The following is a 26,527-nucleotide window of genomic DNA, read 5'->3' on the forward strand; positions in this document are numbered from 1 at the left end:
TATTGGCGCCGAGAGTCTCTGCATAGAACAGTAGCAATAAGCATCTGTTGGGCTTCAGTGCGGCACAGTATTGTCTGTCTCAAATTGTGCCTTTTCACTGCGGTTTTATGTCCTATCAGCAAGACTAAATATGCCACACACATTCATTAAAGATATTAGCCAGACTGTGGAAAGTCAGGTGTATAATAAACACACGTGCAAACATTATATTGCCGACATACAGAGAGACACCAACAGGCACGTGCCAATTGTATGCATCAACCCTGCGTTGAGGGATAGCTCTGTACAAGATGAGGCTCGGCTCGTCTAGTCGCTGCCATACCTTGCGTTTCTCCTCTGTATTTGATCAGGAGATGCGCAAATTCAGCGATTTTGACTATAAAAATGATCATAATAGTTAGAATCATACAGCCCAGTGGAAAATTTACTTTATGTTATCATTATTAGTTTTTTTTTTACTTTTCATGATGACAGGTGTTACCACACATCCCTGTATGAAGTGCAGTCATGGTACCAGAGAAGTGCTAGACTTCCACTATGCACTGATCCAGCTGGCCCTGCACTGAAACTCCGAGACTTTTTTCTTCTTCTTGCGCGCAACATTTGATTTTATTATCATCTGCGCTGTAATTAAAGTATTTCCACACATTACTTTTCCGCTTTCTACCCAGAAACACTTGTGCATAACTTGCCATAGCCACCCACATGTGCTTACTGCTCCAAGCCGACTACCCAAATGTGCGCAACAAACAAACAACGGTCTTTTATGGAAGTTGCACCATGTGACTATTTTAAGAGTAAGGTACAAGATCACCGTTTAGTAAACAACACAACGTAACTGAACGCTCAGGGCGACCTACAAACAACCCTACTGCACGACTGAACCGGATTGAATGAAAATGCTATTGTTATTTTTTTCGTTTTACTCAATTTTCGTTCTAGTTTTAGTTCGTTTGCATATCACTAATTTTTATTTTTAATTAGTTTTAGTTTCTCTGTTTGCTGTAATTTCAGTTCTCGTTCTTGTAAAACGAAAAACAATATTTTTAGTTCTAGTTCTTGTTTTCATTATGAAAATATCACTGGTGTCAGGCACTGACATTTCATCCATCATGCCCAAGCAAAATAAACAGAATACAGTGTTTAAGGACTAATGTCTTTGTTCCCTAATACTTGATCACAATCATTTTTGCACCTGCTTGCACCATGTTGAACCATGATGCCAAATCCACCAAACATATCACGGTGGTTCAGTGATACAGTACCGTATGCATGTTTCACGAACTGTGTTAATATCTGATGGCCAATTTGCATTGTATTCCGGGCTGGCACCACCATTAAGGCAAAATAATCATTTGCCTAGGGCACAGATCATAAGGGGGAGTGGGGCCCAGCTGCACGGGTTAACTACTAAACAGTGGGTTGGTGGACTGATAAGCTTGACCTAGGATGAAAAATAACCTAGCATCGGCACTGATTGTATTCACTATCACTTGATTCAACTCATGGTTATGTTTTAGTTTGTTCTAAAACTGAGTTTACAACTTCTCATTTTCACAAGTGAAAATGCTCTACTCCACTCATGAATATTGATAAGTTACTTTAGAGTGGAAAAATGGATAAAAAGAGTTATGATTATTTTTGCAGCATAAGCTTATTTTATCCATTAGGTGGCAGGAGAATACTGCTCCAACTGTTATTCAGGCTTAATGCTATACATTGAATTATAACAACTACATCACGAGACAGATTTGGTGTTAACTGTATATACAAGGAATTCCAAGTCCAATGGAGTCTCAGAGTTAACCCCAAGAATGTTGAAAACTCTGAACTGTACAATACAATAACTTTAGCCATGCAGTTGATGTAGCAATGTGATTTCTAGTATAAGAAAGTGTTTTTACAATACTACATTTAGAGGACATTGAGGTATACTCACGAGAACCAAACCTGTGCTTACAGGCCTTATATAATTGCAATACCTTTAATGATGCATTTGATCTTTCAGGAGGGAAGTGCTCTAAATAGTGATTTTGTTGTTAGGAAGTACAATTTCTGATATGAGAAACTGGTTTTACAATAATACATGTAAAGGGCCCCTCCTTTAACCGCCACCTTATCGTGGTGGAGGGGTTTGCGTGTCCCACTGATCCTAGGAGCTCTGTTGTCCGGGGCTTTATGCCCCTGGTAGGGCCACCCAAGGCAAACTGGTCCTAGGTGAGGGATGAGCTAAAGAGTGGTTAAACAAACCTTCTATGATGAATGAAAACTTTGGACAGCGTTTTCCCTTGCCCGGATGTGGGTCACCGGGGCCCCCCTCTGGAGCCAGGCCTGGAGGTGGGGCTCGATGGCGAGTGCCTGGTGGCCGGGCCTGCACCCATGGGGCTCGGCCAGATTCAGCCCGAAGAGGCAACGTGGGTCCCTCTTCCCATGGGCTCACCACCTATGGGAGGGGCCAAGGAGGTCGGGTGCAGTGTGAGTTGGGTGGTGGCCAAAGGCGGGGACCTTGGCGGTCCAATCCTTGGCTACAGAAGCTGGCTCTTGGGACGTGGAATGTCACCTCTCTGAAGGGGAAAGAGCCTGAGCTAGTGCGCGAGGTTGAGAGGTTCCGGCTAGATATAGTCGGACTCACCTCGACGCACAGCTTGGACTCTGGAACCAATCTCCTTGAGAGGGGCTGGACTCTCTACCACTCTGGAGTTGCCCCCGGTGAGAGGCACCGAGCGGGTGTGGGTATACTTATTGCCCCCCGACTTGGAGCCTGTTCATTGGGGTTTACCTCGGTGGACGAGAGGGTAGCCTCCCTTCGCCTTCAGGTGGAGGGATGGGTCCTAACTGTTGTTTGCGCATATGCGCCAAACAGCAGTTTGGAATACCCACCCTTTTTGGAGTCCCTGGAGGGAGTGCTAGAGGGCATACCTTCTGGGGACTCCCTCGTTCTGCTGGGAGACTTCAATGCTCATGTGGGCAATGACAGTGAGACCTGGAAGGGCGTGATTGGGAGGAATGGCCCTCCTGATCTGAACCTGAGTGGTGTTTCGTTATTGGACTTCTGTGCTCGTCACAGATTGTCCATAACGAACACCATGTTCAAACATAGGGATGTTCATATGTGTAGTTGGCACCAGGACACCCTAGGCCTCAGTTCGATGATCGACTTTGTGGTCGTGTCGTCGGACTTGCAGCTACATGTCTTGGACACTCAGGTGAAGAGAGGGACGGAGATGTCAACTGATCACCACCTGGTGGTGAGTTGGCTTCGATGGTGGGGGAGGATGCCAGTCAGGCCTGGTAGGCCCAAACGTGTTGTGAGGGTCTGCTGGGAACATCAGGCAGAGCCCCCTGTCAGAAGTAGATTCAACTCCCACCTCCGGCAGAACTTCGACCACATCCCGAGGGAGATGGGGGACACTGAGTCCGAATGGGCGATGTTCCGTGCCTCTATTGTTGAGGCGGCTGACCGGAGCTGTGGCCGTAAGGTGGTCAGTGCCTGTCGTGGCGGCAATCCCCGAACCCGTTGGTGGACACCGGCGGTGAGGGATGCTGTCAAGCTGAAGAAGGAGTCCTACAGGATACTTTTGTCATGTAGGACTCTGGAGGCAGCTGATAGGTACCGGCAGGCCAAGCGGAATGCGGCTTTGGTGGTTGCTGAGGCAAAAACTCGGGCGTGGGAGGAGTTTGGGAAGGCCATGGAGAACGACTTTTGGCCGGCTTCGAGGAGATTCTGGTCCACCATCCGGCGTCTCAGGAGGGTGAAGCAGTGCAGTGTCAACACTGTATATGGTGGGGATGGAGCACTGCTGACCTCGACTCGGGACATTGTGGGTCGGTGGGGGGAGTACTTCGAAAACCTCCTCAATCCCACTAACATGCCTTCCAATGAGGAAGCAGAGCCTGGGGACTCAGAGGTGGGCTCCCCCATCTCTGGGACTGAAGTCACTGAGGTGGTCAAAAAACTCCTTGGTGGCAGGGCCCAGGGGGTGGATGAGATACGCCCGGAGTTCCTCAAGGCTCTGGATGTTGTAGGGCTGTCTTGGATGACACGTCTCTGCAACATTGCATGGACATCAGGGACAGTGCCTCTGGATTGGCAGACTGGGGTGGTGGTCCCCCTCTTTAAGAAAGGGGACCGGAGGGTGTGTTCCAACTACAGAGGGATCACACTCCTCAGCATCCCTGGAAAAGTCTATTCGGGGGACCTGGAGAGGAGGGTCCATCGGATAGTCGAGCTTTGGATTCAGGAGGAACAGTGTGGTTTTAGTTCTGGTCGCGGAACAGTGGACCAGCTCTACACCCTTAGCAGAGTCCTGGAGGGTGCATGGGAGTTTGCCCAACCAGTCTACATGTGTTTTGTGGACTTGGAAAAGGCATTTGACCGTGTCCCTCGGGGAATCCTGTGGGGGGTACTCAGAGTATGGGGTACCGGACCCCCTGATAAGGGCTGTTTGGTCCCTGTACGATCGGTGCCAGAGCTTGGTCCACATTACTGGCAGTAAGTCGAACCCGTTTCCAGTGAGAGTTGGACTGCGCCAGGGCTGCCCTTTGTCACCAATTCTGTTCATAACTTTTATGGACAGAATTTCTAGGCACAGCCAGGGTGTTGAGGGGGTCTGATTTGGTGGACTCAGGATTGCGTCACTGCTTTTTGCAGATGATATTCTCCTATTTGCTTCATCAGGCCGTGATTTTCAGCTCTCTCTGGATCGGTTTGCATCCGAGTGTGAAGCGGCTGGGATGGGAATCAGCACCTCCAAATCCGAGACCATGGTTCTCAGCCGGAAAAGGGTGGAGTGCCCTCAGATGAGTCAGAGGAGGTGGCTCGGGCATCTGATCAGGATGCCTCCTGGACGCCTCCCTGGTGAGATATTGCAGGCACGTCTAACTGGGAGGAGGCCCAGGGGAAGACCCTGGAGGGACTATGTCTCTCGGCTGGCCTGGGAACACCTTGGGATTCCCCCAGAAGAGCTAGAAGAAGTGGCCGGGGAGAGGGAAGTCTGGGTATCTCTGCTCAAGCTGCTGCCCCCGCGACCCGACCTCGGATAAGCGGAAGAGAATGGATGGATGGACATGTAAAGGGCTTGGAGTTATACTCAATAGTACTAATCCTGTGCTTAGAGGCCTGAAACACCCTAAAACATGCAATAAAGTAGCTTTTGTTATGTAGCTGGACATTCAGTAAGGATTTGCTCCAAACAGTTGTTTCCTATTAGTAAAATATGACTTCTAGAATTAAAGTGTTTTTTGCAATAATACATTTAGAGGTTGTTAAGGAATTTGTACCAGACCTGTGTTTATAGGTCTTATAAACACTGTAGAGTGCAATGCATTATTTTTATGACGTGCGGAAATCATCCTTGCACATAGAAGAGAAGCGGCTGATAGTTTTTGTGTTCTGTGGTTTGAGAGTTAATTAAAAAAATTTGCCAGTAAGATGAATGGGAATTTTTAAACCTTTTTTCCCTTTAGAAGTGTTTTTTGCTTTGTTTTCACCCACACAAGAGCAAAAGCAGCTGAGATTTTGGGGGAGTATTTGGAAAAAATTACTTGTTATTTGTAATTATACTTTTTCTTGTTATTTGTATTCAAACTAGCATCAGCGAAGCAGGGCAGGAAGCAACAGTAAACTGACACCAAAATCTCTGTAAGTAGCGATGAATAATTATAAGTAACAGAAACAACGATTCCTTAGTGGGTGAAAAAGGGCAGCAGGTAAAAAGAAGGGATCTGCGGTACATAGGCATAGGCTAGGTGACTAGCTTTAAGGCACTAATCAGGCACAAGTGACTGTAAGAGCAGACAAGACAGTAAGAAATTAACTAGCAGTGAATATTCAGTAAGCAAGTGTTTCTTAGTAGGAAGGAATAAGTGTGTAAATAAAAAGAAATTACTAGTTTGAACAGTTCTTAGTGGTCAGGAAAGCAGAGTAGTTAAGAGGGCGACAGAGCAAGGATTCATTAATATGAAGGAATACAAATACTGTGAGGAGTGGAGATCTTTTAAGTAAGGAATAAGAGGGTTGCAAAGCTAGAAGAACAGGAAGTGAAAAGTAAAGTTAACCTCATAGAAAAACAATCAGCAAGCAGTTTGGGGTGGCGTGGGGTGGATGGATATTACAGAAGCTTAAGGTGTCAGAAGGTGTAAAACAACTGCAGCAGTCCTTTAATCTATTTTTTTTGGCTTAGTTCCTTTCAGTTTTACCACTTAAGTTAAATCGTTTAATTTTAATTAGCAAAAAATTTTTCATAATCCATTGTCATATTTTAATAATGAGGTCAGTACAATGCAAGTCCTGTTAGATGTTGGACTTTTTAGAAGATAGCTTGTAGGAGCCAACCTTCTATGAGGGCTACATCTGCAAGAGATGCCAGCTGATCCAGGACCTTGAACTCAGGGTCACTGAACTGGAGAAGGAGTTGGCTGGCCTGCATTGTAGTAGAGAATTAGTGGACCTGGCCCAGGTGTCCGTTAGAGAGACAATGTGCACCCCTAAAGGGTGCAGTAGGAGACTTCAGACCAGACAGCTAGATATAGGTGAGTCATGGTCACAAGGCGTACGGTAAAGGGTACGCATTTCCAGGGGCATCAAGCCCAGAACTGGAAGTGTCAAACCATTTTCAGGTCCATGAAGTGCTTTACAGTGTCTCTGAAGATTCTAAGATAGGCAGACATGAGGAGTCTCAATGATCCACCTCAAAACCAGTGCCCAGAAAAAGAAAGGTAGTGATAGTTGGGGACTCAATCATTAGGGGGATTGGAGTGTGAGTTTACTGCAGAGATAGAGAGTTTTTCACAGTGTATTGCCTTCCAGGTGCACAGGTAGCAGACCTCCCCGGAAGCGTTGATAGGCTCTGGGCCAAAGTGGCGGTGGATCCAGTTGTTATTGTCCATGTTGGGACAAAGGACACACATAAGGGTAGTCTGTCAGATCTGCAATCCAAATTTAAAGAGTTAGGTGCTGGGGTGAAGAGCAGAACTGACAGATTGGTCATTCTTGAAGTTCTGCCTGTGCCATGTACCAGTCCAGGTGAGACTGAGAACATTGGAAGGCTCAAATCGTGGTGTGGTGTAGAAGGGTATAGGTTTATGGGGCACTGGACCTCCTTTTGGAACAGATGGGACCCTGACCCGTTCTGCTGTGATGGGTTATATCTGAACTGGAGAGGCACCAATTTTTTTGGGGAGACATATGAATGGGTTAGTTAAGAATTGTTTAAAATAGAGTATGACACACTATCAATAGTCAGCGACTTTAATTTTCATATAGATAATCAGTGTGACCAAAAAGTAAAAGAATTTATGAACCTCCTGGACTCTTTTGATTTGAGACAGCTCGTTAATCAGCCTACACATAAAGCAGGTCATACGTTAGACTTAGTAATTACTAAAGGACTAAAAGTTGATATAAAGCAGGTCATTGATACGGGTCTATCAGACCATTTCTTCTACTTTTTAATATAAAAATAATGATAGAAAACACTCATGAGAAGCATATTGTTAAAAAACGCTTCTTTGACTCATCAGCAGCTTTAAAACTTACAAACATTCTAAGCAATCAGTCCATTTATAGTGCCAACTATAATAGCGAGGAGAATGTAAATAGTAAGGTGGAAAGATTTAATACTAAGATGAGAGCTGCTGTTGACATAGTTGCACCTGAAAAGACAGTTAAAAAATTTTCTAGCATTGTTATACTATGGAAGACCCAAAGAGTGTCTGATTTAAAGAGAACATGCCATAGAGCTGAGCGTAAATGGAGGAAGACTAAACTAACTATCCACTATGAAATATTAAAAGTTAAAATAACAGAATACAATAACACAGTCCGTCTTGAGAGGCGCTGCTATTTCTCTAAGATTATAAATAACAATGCTAGTAATCCTATAGAGTCCTATTTTCGACGATTGATCGTCTGTTAAACCCAGGTAACTCAAAGGAATGCCTCCTAAGTACTTCCAGCAAAACCTGTGAGGCTATCGCTGTATTTTTCAATCAAAAAATTAATGATATTAGAAATAACATAGTATATCTCCCCAACCTTAAGGATCCTCCTAAACCCCAGTATTCCGTTATAAACAAACTAAACTCTTTCACTAGGATAGATTTACCTGATTTACATAAAATAATTTCTCAAATGAAACCCTCCACCTGTGCCCTTGACCCAATACCAACAAATTTTTTCAAAGAAGTATCGGGCATGCTAATTGATAATGTTCTTGACATAGTAAATTCGTCATTAGATACGGGGGTCTTCCCAGACTGTCTTAAGACTGCTGTAGTTAAACCCCTACTTAAGAAAAATAATCTCGACCCCTCTGCTCTTGAAAATTATAGACCCATCTCTAACCTGCCTTTCTTAAGTAAAATTCTAGAGAAGGCAGTTATTATGCAGTTAAATGAGCACCTCAATAAACATGCTATTCTTGATAAATTTCAGTCAGGTTTTAGAACAAATCACAGCACAGAAACTGCACTCGTTAAAGTAGTAAATGATTTGCGGGTAAATGCAGACAGAGGTCATTTATCTGTTCTCGTCCTCTTAGATCTGAGTGCCGCATTTGACACCTTTGATCATAATATTCTTAGAAATCGCCTTAGTCAATGGGTGGGCCTCTCTGGCAGCATCTTAAATTGGTTTGAATCCTACATGGCAGGGAGAAAATTCTTTGTTAGTTGTGGTAATTATAATTCAAAGACACATGATATCCTATATGGTGTTCCACAAGGCTCTATCCTGGGTCCACTGCTCTTCTCAATCTACATGCTTCCATTAGGTCAGATTATCTCAGGGCACAATGTGAGCTACCACAGCTATGCTGATGACACACAGCTGTATTTATCAATTGCACCTGATGACCCCGAATCTCTTGATTCACTAACACAATGTCTAACTTGTATCTCAGAATGGCTGAATAGTAACTTTCTCAAAGTAAATAAAGAGAAAACCGAAATCTTAGTGACTGGCAATAATGGATACAATGAGGCTATTAGAAATAAACTGGATGCATTAGGATTAAAAGTCAAAACGGAGGTAAAAAGCTTAGGGGTAACTGTTGACTGTAATCTAAATTTTAAATCGCATATTAATCAGATCACTAGGACAGCATTTTTTCACTTAAGAAACATAGCAAAAGTTAGACCTCTTATATCATTGAAAGATGCAGAGAAATTAGTTCACGCATTTGTTTTCAGTCGACTAGATTACTGTAACGCAGTCCTCTCAGGACTACCCAAAAAAGACATAAATCATTTGCAACTAGTGCAGAATGCAGCTGCTAGAATCCTAACCAGGAAAAGAAAATCCGAGCACCTCTCTCCAGTTTTGATGTCACTACACTGGTTACCTGTGTCATTCAGGATTGACTTTAAAATTCTACTTATGGTTTATAAAGCCTTAAATAATCTCGCCCCATCTCATATATCAGAATGTCTGACGTCTTATATTCCAAATCCTAACCTCAGATCCTCAACTGAGTGTCTCCTTAGAATTCCAAGAGCAAAACTTAAAAGAAGTGGTGAGGCGGCCTTCTGCTGTTATGCACCTAAAATCTGGAATAGCCTGCCAGTAGGAATTCGCCAGGCTAATACAGTGGAGCACTTTAAAAAACTGCTGAAAACAAATTACTTTAAAATGGCCTTCTCATAACTTCACTGTAATTTAAATCCTGATACTCTGTACATATATCCAATTCATTATAATAACTATTAATTCAAAATCTGTACTAACCCCTACTCTCCCTTCTGTTTCTTTTTCCGGTGTCCTTTTGGTGGTGGCGCCACCACCATCTACCCAAAGCACCATGATGTTCCAACAATGATGGATGGATTAAAAGCCAGAGTCTGTATGACCATCAGCATCAAGTGACTCCGTGAGAACCCTAACTACAAAGAGGACTATTTCATTTATGTTAGGTAGAATGCCAGAGGGGACTGGGCGGTCTCGTGGCCTGGAACCCCTACAGATTTTATTTTTTTCTCCGGCTTTCTGGAGTTTTTTTTGTTTTTTCTGTCCACCCTGGCCATCGGACCTTACTCCTTTTCTATGTTAACTAATGCTGTCTTATTTTAATTTCTTATTTTGTCTTTTATTTTTCTTTTCTTCATTATGTAAAGCACTTTGAGCTACTTTTTATATGAAAATGTGCTATATAAATAAATGTTGTTATTGTTATGGGAGGGCACGGAGTTTAGGACAGGCTAGGTTTAGAATTATACATGAAGGAACAAACTATAGTATAAAAATCAAAATGCATAGTAATGTAAATTCTAACACAATGTTTAAATGCAAAAGTAAAATGAAAAACAAGTTAAAAGTAAGTTGCTTTAATGCTATAAGTATTAATAATAAAACAAGTGAGTTGGAATTGTATGTAGCGGAACATAATTATGACATTATAGTGTGAGGTTTCTGAACTCTTTTAGGATCCCCCAGCCCCACCCCCCCAATGGGACGACACGCCAAAGCGCGACTGCCATGTCTGTGGAGGATTGCTTGTTCGTTGCTGAGCCAACTGCAGGTTCGCAGTGCAGCAGCATAGCACCACAGAAACAACTACGAGCCAATTTAGATTGCACTATAAGCGCCTGTTGGCAATGGGTGATGCAAGGAACATTATAAATGCATGGAACAGTACAAGTTGGTCACTGACCTGGCCCCGACTATGCCCGTTTGATGTGTTTGTGTATAGGAAAGTGGTAGCTCCCGCTGCAATAAATAACCCTGCAGTTCCTGTTTCAAGCTGAATAAAGCTGGTTTTGCTAAATTACTGAGACTCAGCCTCGTGTTTTGGGGTGCAAGACAGTGACTCATGTGTCACAATAGCAATAACAGAAACCTGGTTAAATAACAAAGATGGGGAGGAGTATAACATAGAGGGATACACATTTTTTAGGAATGATAGAGAGAACAGAAAAGAAGGTTGGGGATACTGTTTATGTCAAACACAATTTAAATGCAAGTACTCTTCTATTGGACAATGAGCTCCATCTTAGTGAGGACATCTAACTTCATCTGGAAAGTATTAGTGAAAGAGGCATTATTTTATCCCTGAGACTAGGGATCGGTGCTGGCAATCAGAAGGTTGCCGGTTTGAATCCCATAAATGCCAGAAATGATTCTATTCTGTTGGGCCCTTGAGCAAGGTCTTTAACCTGCAATTGGTTCATCCTGGGTATGACATTAATCTGCATCCAGCCCTGCAAGCAGGTCCTCCAACTTGTGTGGGAAAACATGGGGGTTGTTGGCAGCACTAGCACTCCAGCCACCATACAAAACCTCACAATGTTCCAGTGTGGTGCTAAGATGTCACCCACTGCACTTGGGTTCCAATCCAGGTGGTGCATCATGTAGTGGGTGCGGCAAGTGCCCCCAACCTGTCTCTCTCTCTCTCTCCTCTTTAATTGGACAATGAGCTCCGTCTTAGTGAGGACATTTGGCTTCATTTGGAAAGCATTAGGGAGTATGTTATTGACCGCCCAATGCAGACAGTAATTTCAAGGCACTTCTCTTAGTAATATTAAGAAGTTTACAGGGAGATATTATAGTCATGGGGGACTTTAACTACTCAAATATTAAACAGGATTACTTTGCAAATAGCGGAGTACAAGAAAAGGAGTTTTTAGAAGTAATCAGTGACTTCTTTTAATACAGTACAGTGGAACCTCGGTTCACGAACGTCTCGGAACACGTACAAATCGGTTTACGACCAAAAAGTTCGCCAAACTTTTGCATCTGTTTACGACCACACACTTGGTATACGAACAAGGCGGTTTCCCTTTTGGTTTGTACATGTTCAGTCTCTCACTGTGCATTTCCTGTGCAGCAAGCAAGAAAGAGTGAGAGAGCACCACACACACACGAGAAAGAGACACACACACACACAGACACACGAGAGAGAGACACACACACACAGGCAGCGTGAGAGAGAGAGACACACACACACAGGCAGTGCAAGAGAGAGAGAGACACACACACACAGGCAGCGTGAGAGAGAGAGAGACACACACACAGGCAGCGAGAGAGAGAGAGTTGGAGGCATAAGGTAGAGAAAGCAGTTAAAGAATGCACTGGGCTTGATTTTGTTTTCACTTCTGTTTACAGCAATCGGTTCGTAGTTTGCATTGTTGCAATGTTACTTTTCTTGGTGGTTTATTAAATTATGGATTTTTTCAAATTTTCATTTTTTTCCCTGTGCTTAAAACTCATTAAAAAAAGTGTTTTTAGCCAGCAGTTGGTAGTGCTATAGCGGGAACTATTGCAGTGTTAGTTTTCTCTGTTTTTCAAGGTTTTCTCAGTGTAATTCAATGTTTTTACATTTAGTTTACTGTTACGCTGTGCATTCTATGGTTTAATTAACTATATTTGTGCTTAAAAACTTAAAAAAATATATATATTTACATACAGTTCGTATGGTCTGGAACGGATTAATTGTATTTACATACAATCCTATGGGGGAAATTACTTTGGTTCACGACCAAATCGGGTTACGACCAGAGTTTTGGAACGAATTATGGTCGTGAACCGAGGTTCCACTGTTAAAACACCAACATGGAAGAAAACCTATCTAGATTTAGTATTTTGTAATAATCAGGATAGAATTGAGGGTATCAAAGTGATTAAACCACTAGGGTCAAGTAAACATAATATAATATTGTTCTCAGTGTTTTGGAAGAGTGTGAATGCAAAGACTAAAACTGTTTAACTTTGGTAGGGCAAATTTTGAGCTAATGTGGCAATTTGTAAGGAGGATAGACTGGGATAAGCTTTTAAGTTGAGGAGCAGTGGAACAGGTTTAAAAAATTTTAACATTTAATGCAGGACAGGTACATGCCTATATTTAGAATTGGTAGGAAATTTAAAAAAATCTCGACAGTGAGTTAATAAAAAGCTGAAAAAGAAGCTGCAAAGGAAAAAACAGCTGTGTAAGGCATGCAAGACAATTAACCACAATGTGAACCATATGGCATAGAAGAGAACAGGAGTGCAGCTGTTATGGAGGAAACTAGGGAGGATGAAAGGCAGTTAGAGATGAATATAGCAGATAAGGAAAAAAATGACCCAAAGAGATTCTTTCAGTATTTTAGTAGTAAAAGAACAGTCAAGGAGGAGGTGAAGTGCATCAGGAATACTAATGGGGAATTTGAATAGAGATAGTGAAATAGGAGATGCTGTAAACTCACATTTTTCTGTGGTCTTCACATGTGAGGAAGTAACTAACCTCCCACCAGTAAAAAGGACTACTAAGGAGGTACTGAGTGATTTAGAAATGGTAGAGGGAAAAGTACTGCTTAGATTGAAAATCACCAGGACCAGAGGATATTTATCCTCATTTACCTAAGGAAGATAGCGAGTATATATAAAAACACTTGTCACAGTGCACTGAGGAAATTCTGGATTACTGGAAAATGGCAGAAGTGGGAGTTCAGGGAGATGTTTTTAGATGGGTGCAGAATTGGCTCAGACACAGGAAGCAGATGGTAATGGTGTGAGGAACCTCATCAGAATTGGCTGACGTTAAGAGTGGTGTTCCACAGGGGTCAGTGCTAGGGCTGTGGCTATTTTTAATATATATATAAATGATTTGGATAGGAATATAAATTTTCAGATGATACCATGCTTGGTGGATTGACAGATAATCTGGAATTCGTTGAATCATTACAGATGGAGTTGAACAGCATACAGGCTTGGGCAGATTTGTGCCAATGAAATTTAATGTTAGGAAATTTAAAGTATTACATGTAGGAAGTAAAAATTTTATGTTTGAATACACAATGGGAGGTATGAAAATTGAAAGTACATCTTATGAGAAGAATTTAGCAATCATAGTGGCTTTGACATTATCAATTGCCAGACAGCGTTCAGAAGCCATTAGGAAGACTAACAAATTATTTCTTTATATAGCACAAGAGTACAGTACAGTAGAGTACAAGACCAAGGAGGTTATGCTTAAGCTTTATAAAGCATTGGTGAGGCCTCAACTGGCGTACTGTGTACAGTTTTTTACAGTCCTACAAAAAATACATAGCAGAACTGGAAAAGTCCAGAGGAGAGTGACTAGGCTACAGGGGATGAATTATGAGGAAAGAAAAAGAGTCTTTTAGAGAGGCATTGGGACCTCTTACTGTCTTCAACACTCCTTGCAGGCTTTAGTTATGAGTTATGCCTTTTGGACTGCAAGGGACTGCTGCAAACTTTCAGCACCTCATGGGCAGTATATTGAGAGGAGTTGTGACCTGCTCTAGTCATCTGTAGAAAACTGGAGAAGGATCACCTGGAGCATTGACAAATTATTTTAAAGATAATTAAAGCAGCTGGTCTGGTAGTTAATTCAGAAAAAAGTGTTGGTAAAGGAAAATCTAGTTACAGACTTTCTCTCAACATCAAGTGACCTGAAAACATAAGAAGGGAGCTTGTGAAGAAATGCTTCTATTATTCAAACCTCTTAAATGCTTCTCTCTTTATGTAGTGTTCATAGTAATATTGTAGGTGTACAGTGGATGAAAAGCAGAAAAGAGAAACTTTTTCAGTGTCTTGTGCTTAGCAGATTTGTTTTGCTTTTTATCCCAGTGTTTGCATTTAAAGGCAATAGCTTCTGTCGTATGATGAGGATGGGATGCCAGTTTGTCTGTCTTGGCTTGAAGGATCCTTAAACAGGAATTAGAGTCCAATGCCTGCTACCTCATGCCAATGGAGTTCTGGATGGCTGTCTTGAGTTATGGATGTACAGCTCTGTTAGGTATGACCGCAAGGTCCAGACAAGGAAGGTATGCAGCAAAAGGGTGTGAGTGAGCAATGGTTTTGCAGGGGTTACGTGTACAAATTAGACAATTTCAATAATTTGTTCACGTGAAACCAGCCAAGAGTTACAATCAGAGCTGGCTTGTATTTATTCTCTGTTTAATGGTTGTTTTTTTGTTAATTCTGTATACTTTTTAAATTTTAGGTTATTTCTATTGTGATTTTATATTATAAATTATTTGCGATCTGTACCTTTAAATGTTTTGCCATTTCCAGAAGGTGGACCACCTTGACTCACAGCTGCTAGGTCCTACTTCTGGCTTTATACAGGAGTCAGAAAGATAGATTCAGCAGTGGATCTTTGAGTTTGTTAGGAGTGTTTCTATAAATATTGCTTAATTTGTGATTTCTGATTTTGATGTCTGGAGAGGTAAACAAGATAAGTTAACTCTGTGATGCTTTTAGGTTAAGGTAGAGAACACAAATGTTTGGAGTCTGAATGAGTTTGGAGGTGAGAGGACATTATGAACATTTCCCAGGCAGAAGAGAGTGGAAAAATTGTTTAAAGTGTTGGAATTTTTTCATTAATTTTTCTGTTTTACAATATATATTATTTTCATTTGTTGTGGTTTGTGGTGAAGTAAAAATCACTTTTTGGACAAACCCACTTGTATTTTAACTCATACAGTGAATCACTGGTACTTGGTCCTGACTCCTAGATGTTCTACTCCTGCCATTCCTAAGTAAAAGGGTACGAGTCATCACAGTGCCTCTGTTAAGGTATATTATTCAATATACTAAATGTATAATTTTTTATAGTGCCATTGTTGTCTCATGTTAAGAGCACAGTGCATTTTTTATTTGCAAGGGCTAACAAATATGCAACACATTGGCACAGTATGACACAATGACTAGTGAGTTTAACAGTCTTAACCTTAAAACTTCTGCTTTGATTATTAAAAACAAATTAAAACTAGATGTAACAGCTGTAACCTGTGCTAAATAGCAGTTGCTTGTTTTGAAAATAAATTATATTAAAGATTTTATGTAATTAAATTAATATTAAAATTACAAATAAATCATGCATAAATATGATATTCACAAAAACATTAAAGCTGCTTAAATTTACTACCTAAAGCACAGGTTGTTACATTTTCATAAAGTTCATCTTGCTAAATGGAGGAGGAGGCAGATATGCAATGATTTACATGCACCTAAAAAAACATTACTTTTCGTAATTTAATACTGCTATTTTAAAAAAAATACAAATTAACTTTAGGAAAAAACTAGCATTGTCCCTTTTTTTTTTGCATTTTATTTCATGCCTGCTTGTTGAAATCTGTGCTACACGCTTAATACCAACTTCCATCTCAATAAATGTAAATTTCTTCAGAAACCCAAAAGATAATTATCCATGCTGAAAACTAATAAAATGGTCCTTTTCATTTATATGAGCAGATCCAGCATCTGGCAACTTTTCTTTCTCTCTCTCTGCCTGAAACAAAGTGTTAATTATCAAAATAAAGTAGTGTAAGAGCCATTTGCTAATTATTTAAGTTATATAAATGTTTGCCTAAATATTAGTGCATAGTCTATGGGAGGTTCCTACAACCCCCATAAGTTAAATAGAATTGGTATATTCTAACTATTTCTAGCTTCTCTGACTATACTTTATACTCAGTTAGTGTCCTGCCTTGCCAGGTGTAAGGCGTTGAGGGCACATGGTTTTAAACTGTGGTTTGTGTGCCTTAAGTGCCAAGTAACATGAAAGACAAAGTTCTTTATTGAATGTGTAGCGCCATACATTTAAAGCATACAAGAGAAGAAGTAAAGCATCTTTAAGTATAGAAACAACTAATGTTTGACAAGAAAAGCTAAGTTTAGAGAAGATACATTTTTTCTATTTTTTTGCCTTTTATTCTACGTGTGTAGCAATCATTTTTCTTTATTCTTGTGTGGATTATTTGCTTTGAATTTTCACTAAATATTTTAAAGCGAACTTTTGGACTGAGAGATTTCTTTCGGCATGTGTTTTACCCATGCTTGAACTCACCTTACACATCTGCAGCTACAAGTAGCATGTTACAGTCTCACTTGACTATTGTTGGAGTGGTTATCAACAACAACAACATTTATTTATATAGCGCATTTTCAAACAGCAATGTAAGCCCAATGTACTTTACAAGATGAAAAAGAAAGTCACAAGAAGAGAAAACAATTAAAAAATAAGCAATATTATTAAAGAATAAAGAACAAGACAACAAGGTAAAGTCAGATCACAGGGTGGACAAAAAAAACCCAAAAAAAAACAAACAAAAAAAACAAATCTCCAGAAGAGTACCTCACCTTTGAAATACTTGATGGAGAAACTTATGCAAATCACTGACATTCAGAAGCTTGCTTGGACTAGGACACTATATTTTATTGGGAATTTAAGGATTCTGGTGGCCCAGTGGACATAGGCTCTACAGTATATGCAGTGATGATTGTGTATAAATCAGTCTGATTGGTCTGTGTTCCATGAAGCACCAGATGTACGCAAACAGTCCACAGGGATAAAAAGTTTAAAAAGCTCAAACAACCAAATACAGAATAAGAGATCATGCATGCACTGTAACATAAGTTCACACACCCAGAGACAGTTTTAAAAGAAAACAGTACTAAAAAAATCAATACTTGCCACAATGAGAATGAAAATAATTTTACATTCTATGTGCATATAATTATATGTAAAAAAAAAATAATTACAGATTTCTGTGAAGGTGTGTGTGTGTGGGGGGGGGGGGGGGGGGGGGGGGGGATGGTGGGGGGGATGGTGTTCGAGGATGTAGCAAAACAGAGAGCTCTATCAGTATTACTCAAACAGAACAGAATAGACAATTAGGAGGAAAAATATTATAATTTTAAATATTTTAAATGTATTTTTTTAGTTATTTCTTGTATGGAAAGTGCTCAATACTGCACATGAATCATCTATAGGCCATCCAAAATATGTATTCAGCAAGATGACCACATTTTACTGAGCATGAATATTAGGCTGTTTTCTCAAATTATTTTCCTTGAAGTATACTATTTTTACCATAGCATATATACCCCAATCCCATTACACTACCAAACCTCATTTACAAGGAACTCTTTTAATATATCTATAGCAGTTTTTTTATTTTTTCTATTTTATTCAGGTTACAATAACAAAGTATGAAAATGACCAGTGATGGCTACCCCAGAAAAGAATCCATCATTCAGTTTTGAGGTCCTGCAGTCCCAATTTCTTCTTTAGCATCATCTTTGAAGAGTACATTTCCAGTCATGAACTTCTGTATGCCTTGATAAAACATATTTGTTTGAAGGCTTTCCTCCTTCATTTTAGCCAGGAGTGCTTCATTTTCTTTCCTGTACTTAGCTATTTCTTGGTAAAACCTTTGTATTTCAGCCTTATGCTCATTCATTTCTGCCCGAAGGAATTCATTCTCATTTCTGTACCTTTGTACTTCTTCCTGGAATTGTTGTATTTCTAAGTTCTGTTCCTTAGTAACATCACTGAGCATATTACTTTCAGTGATGTACTGAATCATCCGTTGATGGAGATGTTTAATTACAGTGTTCTGCTCACTGACATCAACTTTAAGTGCCTCAACAATAGATTTGTACTTTTCCATTTTTGCATTTAACCATTTTATCTCAAGAGTCTGACTCTTAGCTTCTTCCCATAATGTTTCATTATCAATCCAGAAATTCTCCATCAGGTAGAACAATCGTTTGATTTCATGTTTCTGTTTTTTAGACTCAGCTTTGAGCTCTTCATTTTCAGTCTTGTACTTTTTCAATTCCTTGGTGAGCTGTTGTTTTTTAAAGAGACGGTTTCGTGCTTCACCTTCAAGAATGTCACTTGTGTCCTTTAAATTTGCCACAACTATATGGAGCCATTTGATTTCAACAGTCTGATCTTTAATTGCATAAGTAAGTAATTCATTTTCAGTTTTGTATCTCTTCAATAGCTCTTGATTCTCATGTAGTTCAAAGTTTTGCTTTTTAGTTTCATCTGCAAATGCTTCAGTATCAATCATTTTCTTATTTAGTGGATTATATTCTACAGTTTCAGTTCCAGTTATCAATTTCTTTTCACCTCCTTTCTTATTTATGGATTGATACAACTGTTCATCCTCATTGTGGCATTCATTTATATCTGTGGCATTTCTCTTTGCTTCATTTTCTAAATTCTGAATGTGACATTCTTCTTTGTGAATTCCTTTTTCACCTAAATTTGTAGTTTTCATCTCAGTTTTTTGATTCTGAGCTTCTTGGTAGAACTGTTCTGCTTTAAACTTACTATCAGCACATTTTTTATTTTTAGTATCATGTCCTCCTTTAAACTGAACTTTTTTTTGCTGTGTCCTATCTTCAACAGTATCACTAAGTTTTTTCCCACTACAATATATCTGTGCTTCTTGCAAAAGCTGATTCATTTCTTTGACTTGTTCAGATTCCTTTCTAGTCTGAGTAGTTTCTGTTCCTTTGAGCAACCATGAGAGTTCAATTGCTTGCTCTTTAGCCTGAGCTCCCAGTCTTTTATTTTCGCTTCTGTATTGTTGAATGTCTAGATGGAGCAGTTTTACTTCATAGGTTTGCTGTTTAATTTTAGCTTCAAAAATTTCATTCTCAGCCTGAAGCCTAAAATGCAAAATGAATAAATACATTTACAACTGTCTTTGTTTTGGACACTTTTAATCTGCAAACCGTATCTGTTGGTGAGGTTGGCTGCATGTCACATACAATAAAAGGATAGTGCTGGCATACATTTGTTCCTTTTCCATCAGAGCTAGAAATAATGGTGGGGGAAGAAACAGAAATAAGGTGTGCATCATGTTGTAGTCTTGGGAACCACAGGGTTAAGTATGCTACTGAGACTTGAAGGAAAAGTTTGACAATGGACGAAATAAAAATAAAAGGGAGATTTGCAATTAAACAATGCAATGTGAGGTTCAAGCTAAAAATTAAGCCATGATGAAGCCATATATGATAAGAATGATCTTTATAAAGTTAAATGGACAGGAAATAGTGAAATGAATATTGGGAGGACACTCTGGATAGGTGGACAGAAGCATGTACATGGAGTTGGAGTGAAAATAGGGAGGACAGCACAGAGACTCTCATGGCATACAACCCAATAAGAAAGAGATTGTTATTCAAGGAACATCACGTACAGTGTTGTGCAAGCTGCAAGTAACTTCTGAGATGAATAGACTTTATTTCTATAAACAATTAATTTCACATTTAATACTCATAGAATGGAATATGAAGAATTAGAGGGATAACTCTAGGTGACAAAAACACTATATAAATGTAAAAAATTATTATTATTAGAGCAGAGGTGAAAAGAGTACTAAACAAATCTACCCAAGTAGAAGTATTGTTATTTAGATAAACATTTACTTAAGTGAAAGTATCGGGGAAACGACTGAAGTAAAAATAAGTCAAGTCAAAGTCATGTCAGAATTTAATTAGATAGCACATTTAAGGCGAGAGAAGTGGTTTCCAAAGTGCTGTACATGAAAATAGACTAATAAAATAAAAGACTGATAAATATAAATTAATAAAAAGAAGTAAATAAAAACAATAATGGTTATTATGGCAAATATCCTATTATATAAAAAGGGTGACAGGGCAGATCTAAGAAACAATAGGCCAGTAAGTTTATATCATGCATCACAGGAAAATTAATGGAAGATATTATTAAGGATAAGATTGAGCAACACCTGGCAAGGACAGGAATTATTAGGAACAGTCAGCAAGGGTTCAGAAGAGGGAGGTTGTGTTTTACTAACATGCTGGAATTCTATGAGGATGCAACAAAAGGATATGTGATCAAAGTGGGGCTTATGATATTATTGACTTTCAGAAAGCATTTGATAAGGTGCCACATGAGGGGCTGGGCATCAAACTAAATGAAGTGGGAGTTCAGGGTGATATTTTTAGATGGGTGCAGAATTGGCTCAGACACAGGAAGCAGAGGGTGATGGTGCAAGGAACCTCATCAGAATTGGTGGATGTTAAGTAAGGTGTCCCACAGGGGTCAGTGCTAGTGCCGCTGCTATATTTAATATATATAAATGATTTATATAGGAATATAAATAACAAGCTGGTTAGGTTTGCAGATGATACCAAGATAGGTGGATTAGCAGATAATTTGGAATCCGTTATATCATTACAGAAGGATTTGGATAGCATACAGGCTTGGGCAAATTTGTGGCAGATGAAATTTAATGTCAGTAAATGTAAAGTATTACACATAGGAAGTAATAATGTTAGGTTTGAATACACAATGGGTGGTCTGAATATTGAGAGTACACCTTATGAGAAGGATTTAGGAGTCAGAGTGGACTCTAAGCTATCGACTTCCCAGCAGTGTTCAGAAGCCATTAAGAAGGCAAACAGAATGTTAGGTTATATAGCATGATGTGTGTAGTACAAGTCCAAGGAGGTTATGCGCAACCTTTATAATGCACTGGTGAGGCCTCATATGGAGCACTGTGTGCAGTTTTGGTCAACCAGGCTACAAAAAAGGACACAGCAGCACTAAAAAAGGTCAAGAGAAGAGCAACTAGGCTGATTCCAGGGCTACAGGGGATGCATTATGAGGAAAGATTAAAAGAGCTGAGCCTATAAAGATTAAGAGGAGACATGATTGAAGTGTTTAAAATTATGAAGGAAATTAGTGCAGTGGATCGAGACTGTTATTTTAAAATGAGTTCATTAAGAACATGGGGACAGTGTTGGAAACTTGTTAAGGGTAAATTTCACACAAACATTAGGAGGTTTTTCTTTACACAAAGAACAATAGACACTTGGAATAAGCTACCAAGTAGTGTGGTAGACAGCAAGACTTTAAGTGGATAGGACTGGCAAGCTTTGTTGCGCCGAATGGCTTGTTCTCATCTAAATTGTTTGAGTCTTCTAATGTTCTAATACTAGTAGTGCATAAAACCTATTATGAACGACTAAACGTCATGGAGAAAAAATGTATTTTCAGTAAAGATTTAAAAATTGACAGGGTTAGAGCTGCTCTTATCTGAAGTGGCAGGCTAATTCAGAGCCAAAGAGCAGTCACTGCAAAAGCATAATCAACATAATCCATTTCTTTCGCTTTGATCGTGGTAAGATTATCTCAGGGATCGAGAAGGGGCATGAGAGACGAGGTGATCAGACAGGTAAACTGGGGTCAGACCATTAAAATTTTTAAATCAATTCTAAAACTGATGGGGAGCAAATGAAGTGAGGCCAAAATAGCAGTTAAGACCCTTGCAGCAGAGCTTTGGACCAGCTGCAGACAACAGAGAAGTGTCTGACTGACACCACTGTACAATGAGTTACCATAGTCAAGACAGGATGAAACAAGGGCATGAAGAACTTTTTCCAAATAAGCAAAACAAAGAAAAGATTTAATTTTTTTAAACGATTCTTAACTCTAAAAGCAGCTTCTTACAAGAATTTATCTGCTTATTCAATTTAAGACTGTTGTCGAGAATAACGGGTAGACGATTTGCAGATGTCTTGCAATGTTTCTCTAATGGGCCTAGGTTAGTGACAGGGTACCAGACTCACTGGATGGCCTAAACAGCACAATCTCAGTTTTACTTTGACTTAAGTAATAATATTTTACGAAATCCAGTTCTTCATATCACCCAAGCAAGCCAAAACAGACCACTGGGAGTTGTTTCTAAGCGGTACATAAATTTAGATGGCAATCTGCAAAACAGTGGAAAGATGCATTATGCTTATGAAAAATAGAGCCAAGAGGAAACATGTATAATGAAAACTGAATTGGCACAAGTATAGAAGCTTGTGGGATCCCATATTTCAGTTGAGTGTGGGAAGATGGCAATTTACCCAATTAACTGAAAAAACCTTTCACAAAAATATGTAAAAAAAAAAATCTTCTGAAAAAATTACTCAGGTAAAAGTACAATTTACAGTAGAAAAAAATTAGCCCAAATTAGTAAATATCCTTAATATATATGCTGTGCTTTGCAAAACATGCCCCAAATATATATATATATATATATATATATATATATATATATATATATACTGTATATATATATATATATATATATATATATATATATAGCAGTACAATAGATTTAATTTATCAAAAGGCAAATTTGTGGAATTTATACATATATACACACTTACAACTTAATAAATAAATGTGCTGTATATGGAAAATAAATTACAAACTGTAATTATGGACATGCCAAACAAATGCACGGTCAGCACCTTTTCAAATTCATCCCTAAATATCAGTTAACAATGTAGCTTGTTGTTAAAGTCTACAGTGGAAAGTAAAGAAAAGCTTACAGTTTTGCAAATAAAGTTTTGCAATATGAGACATAAGGAATGAAAGTGATATTTACATTCAAAAAGTGAAAGGCTTTTTAATTATTTTGATATCAGGCAAGTAGAATCAGCACAGCACCCACTGATAGAAGTAATTCTTTAAAAACTCAGATTCTTGTGAATGTGCTGCACTCCCGCAAATACATGAAATCATTGAAAAATACATATTTAGGCATTTGGGAGAAATTTTCTCAAACAAAAGTATCATTGATTATGGCTGATCTGATGTAGAGTGCTTAATGAGTACAGGTCTTGTATATTTTGCCAATTATTCCTTGAAATATGTGCTTAAATGAATACAACACTGTATCAACTGCTGGTTATGTGTGTGGCAACAGAAAAAAAATAAAATGGAGACACCTATTATCACACAGTTTTCAAACCACTGGGCACTAATTCGATCATTATTCAAACATTGTGCCAAATATCAGGAGCTAAAAAAGAGAAGGGCTTCAAACTACATAGGTTTCAAGCTACATCCACAAATATAAAGATAAGATCCGGATGTATTAACATGTTTGTGTATCAGCCAAGGCTTACATAGTCATTAAACTTTATTGGTCATTAAACTTTATTCAGGGACAGGTGAACATGTATGTAAGTTTAATACATAATAACCATGAGTCTGTTGGACATCTTACCTTGTAAAAATGTGAATGTCTCTGTCTGAGCCAGCAAAACAGTGAATACCAAACCATTGCTGCATTGTAAGGGTCTCAATTTGTTTCCTCAGCTGGAGGATCTCCTCTCTGCAAGGGATGTTTTCATCAAGTGCTAGGTCGACAACTACTGGATCTGGAGCCGAAGTGTAGTTGTGGTACTCAAGGATTTTATCATTCTCCTTCTTGCCCAGTGTGTCATCCTTCATCAGTTGCTTTCTCCTCTTCCAAACCCCCAGACTTGGAAGAGGAACAGAGAAATTGTTCCACTTAAACAATGCAGGAACCGCTCTCCTGTCTATGACACTGGTTTGCAAAAAAACTCCTTTTAAAATGCTGGGTACAAACCTGGGTATGGAGACTAACAGTAAATCTCTATAAGAGAATAACGGCGATCTATTTAAATCGAGATCCCACATTGGAGAGAAATGTATGAAAACTAAGTACCTTGTTGTACATACTGGAAGCTTGACATAAAGGTATACAACAATGTTCAGCTGTAGAGCTATCTGTACACTGAAACTTTAATTTCTTTTTTCGAACATTCTCGCCACTAAACAAAAATCACCACTGCAGTTTACACAATGGAAGTGACTGAGCTGGCTGAGATTTCACCAGAAGTACGTCAGCACTACCATGAGCATATAGCCTATTTAGATTTTTTGTAGCTACAAGTTAATTCTACTTCTAATAAACTACACATGCACATAATTACCACATTCTTCAGATAATTTTCAATCATTATTAATCTCTTCTTTTCTCTGGTTTCTTTTACAGCTTTTCTGTGGTGGCATTCTGTGCCACCACCACCTGTTTGAAGCACTGTGTGGCCACCTGTGATATTTGAATGAAAGCGAACATCCCAATTATCCACAGGACCCACTTTGTCAAATCCTCTAGGACTAAGTGTAAAAAACAACAATAAGGAATGACTTAAGTACATTTAGGTAGAATGCCCATTGTGGGACTGGGAGGTGTTTTCGCATTAGAAACCCTTCAATTTTTTTTTCTCAAGCTTCTCTGGAATTTTTTTTGTCCTCTCTGACCATTGGACCTTATCATGGTAATCATCTACTGAGACTCAAAAAAAATTACTCTTTATTAACTCTTTATAAGGGCTCAACTTTTCTATGAATTATATTTATTTTATACGAGTAGTTGTTTATTGCATGTTATTTATTCATTTTTATTCTTAACCCTATATTAATTTGTTTTTCTTTTGTTGTAACAATTTCTTTGACATCTTGTAAAGCACTTAGAGCTACATTCTATGTATGAACGCGTGGTTGTTATTGGTGTTTACCATCACCATCCTCAATCATTCTATTTCTACCATATTCTGAACAGCAACTGAGCCTATGCTACAAAATCACAGTTCATTCTGTTTTATCGTGGCTTTATGTCTTTCTCACATTAAAATATTGCAGGTCTATCATAAGGCTGTTTTTTTCAAAAAGGTATGGTTTGCTTTGATAAAAAAGTAGTGTCATCAATTCATTTCAGGGATATTGTCACATGTATACAGTGCAATGAAATTCCTATTGGCACATCTGACCAGCACAAAGTAGGCTGCCACTGTTCTTGACCCGCTGGGCTGGCTATTTTGAGCAGCTGTTTAAAGCTGATCCTCCGGCTAGGACGTTGGGTATCTCTGGATCCATGGTTCTTGAGGCTGATCCTCCAATTAGCTGTGAACCACCCAATCTCACTGAGATTGCACAGGTGGTGAACCAGCAGAGGGTAGGGAAGGCTGCAGGGATCTGTGGTATCCAGAGTGAATTTCAGGTTGGCATTGCAAGCAAGCTTTGCTTCCATTTGGGAGACGGGTGTCATCCCAACTGACTGGAAAACAGTACTTGTCATTCCCATCTGGAAAGGGAAGGGTGATTGTCTGGATTGCGGCAACTAAAGGGGATATCACTGCTCTCTGTGCCATGTAAGGTCCTTGCTAGGGTCATCCTCAATAGGGTATGTGATCACTTGCTCACCTACCAGTGAATGGAGCAATCTGGTTTTACGCCTAAGAGGTCTACCTGGCACTGAGGGTTCTCATGGAGCGCAATTGTGAATATCGGCAGAGTTTCTTTGCAGCCTTTGTCGATTTTTGTAAAGCGTTTGACTCAGTTGATCAAGCTGTACTGTGGGACATCCTGAGACTTTTCTGGATATCATGGCCGGCTTGTACACTGGTATTGTGAGTGCAGAATTTCTGCATTTTTCACAGTTGATTCTGGGGTTCGTCAGGGGTGTGTTCTTGCTCCTACTCTTTTCAATGCTTGCATGGACTTTGCCGACGATGCTGTAATCTTATTGGAGTCAATGGAGGCTCTGATCGGGGCTTTTAAGAGACTGAGCGAGGAGTCTGGGTGTCTGGGCTTGTCAGTGTCCTGGATAAAAAACAAGATCCAGGCCTTTAATGGCCTCTTAGGCACAACCATCAGCAATGTGTCTGTCTGCAGAGAGATTGTTGACCTTGTTGGAGGTTCACTTACATTGACAGTGACATTTATGTCTCTGGTGACTCTTCCTATGAAGTCAGTAGATGGATTTGGAGAGCATGGGTTGTCATGAGATCGCTGGAATGGGGTGTGTGGCGCTCCCAATATCAGAGTCCTAGTGCTTCCTGTCCTGCTATATGGTTGCGAGACGTGGACGCTATCCAGTGACCTGAGACGAAGACTGAACTACTTTGGTACTATGTCTCTTTGAAGAATCCTTGGGTACCACTGATTTGACT

The sequence above is a fragment of the Erpetoichthys calabaricus genome, chromosome 7 (genome assembly GCF_900747795.2).
Source record: "Erpetoichthys calabaricus chromosome 7, fErpCal1.3, whole genome shotgun sequence".
Lineage (NCBI taxonomy): Eukaryota > Metazoa > Chordata > Cladistia > Polypteriformes > Polypteridae > Erpetoichthys > Erpetoichthys calabaricus.